The sequence below is a fragment of the Rhinolophus ferrumequinum genome, chromosome 3 (genome assembly GCF_004115265.2).
Source record: "Rhinolophus ferrumequinum isolate MPI-CBG mRhiFer1 chromosome 3, mRhiFer1_v1.p, whole genome shotgun sequence".
Classification (NCBI taxonomy): Eukaryota; Metazoa; Chordata; class Mammalia; order Chiroptera; family Rhinolophidae; genus Rhinolophus; species Rhinolophus ferrumequinum.
In genome coordinates this window covers 59,471,984-59,478,698 of record NC_046286.1, presented here as the reverse complement: position 1 = coordinate 59,478,698, position 6,715 = coordinate 59,471,984, and positions in this window count along the sequence as shown.

The window sequence follows — 6,715 nt, the reverse complement described above, 5'->3', positions numbered from 1 at the left end:
TTCAGACTCTCGTTTCTCTGAGGTGAACAAGATTTGGTGCTAAATTTAAGAGATGTTTCTCTCATTTCCAAATTATACAGCTAGTTTTAAAAGATTTCTTCCTTCCTTTTTTTTTTCGAATCCTCTTAAGAGCGTATAATTCTTCAGGCTATATATAGATGAATAATAATATATTATGTTGTTACACTAAGGTTGGAGGGAAGATTGAAACAGCTGTAACCTATATAGGATGGGCTGAGTGGCTTGCTTCAGATAATGTAAGTTTCAGTCTGGAATCCACGTGTAGGTCAAAACTAGGGAAGATTAAAACTACCAATTTGAAGCAATCCAACTATAAATCTTGCAGGTTTTTGTTGGTTTCAAAAGCTGTATAACAGGTGAGCATACTGAAAGCCTTCAGATAATCCTTCGAGGAACCGTGACTTTTGGGATTACATTGCCTGGGAACAAAAGGTAGAACAGACTGCTCTTTCTCAACTTTCAATCTCTGCCTCCAGGTACACTGGTTAACTATATATGGGCAATATTTAAAACAGAGAACATACCTCCTTAAACTCAGAAGTCACAAAACTTTTTAATGTGTACTTGAAGCAGAAAATGTGTCCATTTATATGTTTCCTCTCCTTTGTAGAAAACACAGACCCTCCATGCTTTAAAGTGGAATGAACTTCAAACCACTTTATCTAAAATAGCATCTGAATGTTTGCAATTGCCCAATGCCTTCTATCTGAGGATCAGTGTGCCCTTCAGCCGCAGTTGCCAGGTCTCTGAAACATGCTGTGACAGGGTGGGGCTAGCCAGGTGCCTCAGTTTCCTTTCTGGGACACTACTGACCTGAGGCCGGCACAGAAGTACTGAAGCCTGACATACTCCTACTCTTTTGCTAACACACACACAGATGCTCACTCAATCTGACAACATTGCAGGAACATTAGCCACCCCTAGCATGATGAAAACCTTTCAAGAACGGGTCATCTGGGAGCAGCTTGACTTCAGAGACATGACTGGCTACATGGAGTTCTGAGTGATATGGAGTCAGAATAATAGTGGGCCACAGTAGGCCACAGTTCTCCAAGACTCCCTGTTTCCTTTTTTCTTTCCCAGAATGTCTGCAGAGCTAGTTAAGAGTCAAGCTCCTGACAAGGCAAAGAAGTGATTTAATGCTATGAAACTCTGCTGTTTTGGCAAGCCCACCCGAAAGTACAAACACCATCCGTGACTCCTGTGGGCCCTGCCCAGGGAGGCAATAGCAGCAGCATCTAATCGGTTAATCTAGGAAGCGAGTCAGGAAGCTGGGGTTCGGTTTCCAGGTCCAGCCGGAACTCATCAGGTGGCTCGGGCATCTCTCCTGACCTTCCATGCTTTGATATTCCCATTTCTAGGATGGAGAAACTCAAAGCCTAACTCTTCCTACCTCCTTCATGAAAAACTCAAGGAGGAAAGCAGATTGCCTTAAGCCTTTCACCAGCGCAAGGCCAGGGACCTCTTGCAGCAACAGCAAGAGCAGATAACCAGAGTGTGCGTGGGGCTCTGAGGAAAATCTCAGCTCATTGGCGAGATGTACAGAACTACAGTCTTACTCTGGTTATTAAAGATGGAACAGATTCATTGAAAGTGGACATCATTCTTTGATGGTACAGACAGCTGTGTGTATAGGCTAGCCACTCCATGGGTCACTTGGGTCAAATGTTCCCCTGGAAGACCACCTGCCTTCTTGGAGTCTGCCAGAGGCAAGGGCGTGCTCAGGGAGGGCGAGGTGCTGACCCGTAGAGGACTCCCACACAAGTTATCTTGGAATTTGTGACCACCTATTGCTACCTCCTTTCTGTTGAAGCAGATGATCAAAGTTAGCTGTGTGCCAGCAGTTCTGATATAGACGTGTGTTCTGTACTTGGAATGAGAAAGGGAGAACCCCACAGCTCTGAAAATAGCGTGCACCATTTGTATCAGCCATTCTTCATGATGCTTGAACTGTCTTCTGGTGATTGCCTGGGTACTTCCGTTTCTCACTCTTCTTCCTAGAGGCTTGGCAGGAAAGGTCACACTGTAGAACTGGTTCACTTCCCAGTGCTCCCAGTGCTTCCTCAAATATACATGGGGTGAAGGCAGTGTTGCTATGATTGGCATTTGTTCTAGCCCAGGCCCAGAGGTGTTCCTGACGAAGTCACTCTGTCGACTCCTGGCACAGAAGACACTCTGTCCATGTGGGAGCATACCACCAAGAATGACAAGGAACACTGAGCATGAAATAACATTCTCAATTCAGAGAAAAGGCAGAGACAGGCTGAGGACCAGGTCTCAACAACTTCCCGGCTTCTCCTTCCCTCAGAAGGTTTGCTCACCTTCCCTTGGCCTCACTCCTTGGTTTGTCTGTGTCCGCATGTCCTCTGGAGGATGTCACCTGCCTTGTAGTGTCAGAGGGCTAGAGACATGACCAAGTCATGTTTTTCTGTGTTCAAGGCTGCAAATGGCCCACATGTGTCTGTGATGGAAGGTAATCACAACGAAACTGACACTCAAGTAGAAAACGTGTCCGCCCACGGGACGGCCCGAGCACCAACTGTTGCATGTAGGTTAAGCGTGGAGTCGCTGCTCAGGTCAGCCTCTGGCTTCAACAAGCTTGTGTGATTCAGTAATAACTGGAAGCACAATTGCTTTTTCACTCACTATTTTTTAACGGTTTATTCATAAAGCAATTTTTCACTTTTCACTTATTTTCAGCCCCTTCACATCTATCTACTCACAGTTTCTGTCTTGGTTTAACCTTTCCCTGTCTCCTCCTCCCTCTTTCTGCTTCATTTTTCTTTATTCCCTTTTTTAAACTTTGAACCGTTAAAACAGTATCAAGGCCTTGATTCTTGGCTAACCAAAAGGTTTCCTTTCAACGTCTTCTTGGGTCCTCTACTGAATTCTCATTCTCTTCCTTAGCTACCAGTAATTTTTGTCCCCTTTTCTTTTTGTGGTAACAAACTTAGATCTTTCCAGTCTTACCAGAATGCCTTTGCTTAAAAAAATCATTAAGAAAAAAATCCCAAAACCCACTAATCTAACATCTTAGAATTTATGCAGAACTCAAGTAGAGTTGACTTAAGCACAACCAATTACTCCCATTAAAATAATCTTGATTCCTTTCAGATGAATATATTAATTCCTAGGGAAGTTCATGGTTCTCACAATTTGCAGGACCTTTGCGAGCCCAGTCTCTTTTGCCAAAAGAAGCCACAATCGTTCTTTCCATACAGCCTGCCCTCATTTCCCATTTTCTCTGACATTTTGCTCTCTAAATTATAAATATCTGCCCACACCAACAATCAGAGTTCCAAGGAAAACAACCCAAAGGAAATAAAAGAAAATGAAGTAATCTTAGCCTATGAAAGAGAGGGAAGACAACTTCCGAAGAGCAGGAAGACAACCCAAGATTGACTCTTTCGTTTATGATCAGGAAACGGGGCCCAGGAAAGTTTCCAGGACCTTTTGAGAGCACACAGTTAACTAGGGGCTGACCAGGACTAGAACTAACATCTAAATCCCGTTTCACTGCTCTTTTCCACCACAGTGGAGCTCATAATCTCAGTTTCCCACCTTGGGTGTGTGTATTTTTTAGACTCTGGGCCAAGGAATTATGGAAGGAGTTAAATCACCCCATTAATTATCCTTAGTTGGTTGGTCTCACCGCAACTCACTATCTGTTACTTATACTAAAACTGGGAAGGCAAAAGAAGGGCTACATGGATGGGGAAGAGGATTTCCTTTTGTCTCTGTGGGATGGGAAATAGTATTAAAAGAAGCTGTGATGATGGGACTATACATGTCCTTGTGGGGACAGAGCCCCAGAGAGCAGTTTCCAGGCTCTCAGCCTCACGTGGAAAAGGTGCTGGCTCAGGTAGTAAATGGGCCACCAACTGTGATTGAATGGCCATCAGCTGTGGCTAGGTGGCCGTTAGCTGTACCAGTGAGCCATTGGCCACTAATATAACTGCCATGGCTTCGCTAGCAGAAAATGGGGCCTAGCAAGAAGATGGTGGCTGAGGCTGCAAGCGGTGCAGAGAGGGTTGCGAACAGCGTGGCTCCTGCTTCCTGTTTCTCCAACCAGCCGCCAGTGAGAATAGAGTAGTACGACTCCCCTACCTATGGGCTCCGTGGGTGTTCCTATTTGGCCTCACCATGTCCTGCGTTCTTATGTGGGGAGCGGGAGCTGAGACCCCGTATGACACCACCCGCGTACAAATGCGCCCTGAACAGGGTCCCCCACAGGACAGTCCTTTGTCCATAACATGTCCATCATGCACCTGGGGACAAGATAGGATAGATACAAGATAGATACAAGGACTCTATAGTCTCCTAAAGGAAACAGACGTGCCTTCTGAATTGGTTCAATGATCACATTCTATATAACTGCTCTGCTATTCATTAACGTTTTATACTAAAACTGGGAAGGCAAAGAAGGGCTACATGGATGGGGAAAGGATTTCCCTTTGCCTGTGTGGATGGGAAAGGATGGGAAATAGTATTAAAGAGAAGCTGTGATGATGGGAGAAGGGAAGGTGCAAATGGTCCCTTCTCTTCCTATGGAATATCTGCACCGAAAGGCTGCTAGCCTGGAGCTTGCTTTGCAGAGTGACAGATGCTAGTTGACAGTGGTACCATGTCTCGTTTTCTACCCCCTTTCACAATCCCTGGGAAGAACTCAAATGTGGAATACATTTTGAAATATTTTACAAAATATGCAGCATAGTCGTTTCATGGTATCATGGACCTCTTCCTCAGGATTAGACAATCTCTCCAAATCTGTAATATATATATGTATATATAAATATATATATATACACACACATATATAAATATATACATACATATACACACATATATATACGTATATATAAATATATATACATATACATATATACATATACATATATATATCACAACACCACACAATTGTTTTTATATATATAAACAGAAACATTAAGGAAACTTAAGTTCTCTACCAAAGCCTCGTATCTATCTTGTCCCCAGGTGCGTGATCATTTATAAGGTTAATAGAAATCTTTGACTTACAGACCTAGGAAGGCCTTACCAGGGCATCTGTACATCTTGTGCTTCAAACAACCTGACTCCTCTCTAAGACCTCCCAGGAAGGAGACTCCCTTTCTCCCACAGAAAGGAATCCATTGTGTTACAAGCCCTACAGGTGTTAGTCTTTGTGATTTAAACCAAAGTCCTCCATGCTATGGTTTAAATTTCATTTCTTTTTTTGCTCCGCCTCTCACCAGTGCAGGCCAGCTGCTGGCCATCATCAGGAGGTGAATCCTTCAAATACCTACAGAAGGGAAGTTTTGCCATAGTTCCATGGGAAACAACCCCGTTATGTTAACACAATGAAGAATTTTCTCACCAAAGTTACCCGCCGGGCACTTATCTGTCACTTCCTCTTTCTTCCTTGATGGGGTAGGATACAACTCTAAGGTCACTACGTTCACTTGTATGCTAAATAAAAGCTTGCATCTTAAATTCAGAGAGAATGAGATGTGCACGTGGCCAGCTTTGGCTTATTACTTGTGAAACCTGGAAGAAATAGTGAATCAGGAGAGGGTTGTTTATAGTATTCTGTGAAGCTGAGCATGGAGCGTATTTGCATAAGTGAGGTTAAAAATAACTTTTGAAATCTTGCTTTTTTGTTGTTGTTTCTTCCTTAAATTACATGATTAAGGCTGTATTGAGATTAAAATCACTTCTTACTTATTTAAGGAGCAGCTGTAAGCACCCACTTTGAGCAAATGGAATTGGGGGTTCTGAGGACTCGAAGCTTGAAAAAGAATGTGATAGATAGACTTATCCATGCGTCCTCAAACTTTTCTTGCTGCTGCTATGTACCCAGAAGTGGACTCCAAAGTGGTAGCCAGTGTTCAGAATGATCTGATTTCTTCTGGCCAGAAGTTGATAATGGACATGTTATGGACAAAGGACTCTAGAGTCTCCTAAAGGAAATAGGAAGTGCCTTCTGAATTGGTCAATGAGCGCATGCTATATACTGCTCTGCTATTCGTTAACGTTTTTAGCTGCCATCCTCTGTGGTACAGGCCTTCCTTTCTAGTCCAGATTACCGTAAGGCCTGGTTTTTCTGTTACCTTCATTTCTTCGCTCTGGCCTTTTCCCATTAGCTCCTTTAGGAGAAGCCCCTTCCACCGTCACCCCCTCCATGGGGGAATCAGCTCACTTATATGAATATAAACATATGGGTCCTAAATTGGTTTCCTGACTCCCAAAGGGGGGGGGGGAATCTAGAAATGTGCCCATATACTCTCATGGAACCGTTTATTCTGCATATTCCCTTATGGTGGTGAACTGAATGGATCATTTCTGGACAGAGCTTTTATTTTAAGGAAAGATTCAGGAAATTATGATATCTTTAGTCTTGCCTTGCCCTACAAACAGCTGCACGAAGCCTCGACCCCACCGTGTGGATGCCGGCTGGGTGGACTTCTGCTCCTAGTGATATTGTCTTTTCATGTAATGTTTCAATAAACAGCCAAGTCCACAAGTGTTCCCAAGATATATAACTCTCAAGGAAAAAAGACATGCTTTGCCAAGGAAAGAACTATGATTTATGATAGTAACTGTTAAACTCTGGGATCTGATTGGGCTTTGTTTTGAAAAATTATTACCACAATGGTTCTGTAGAATTTAGTAGTGCAACCAACACCATTTGGCACGT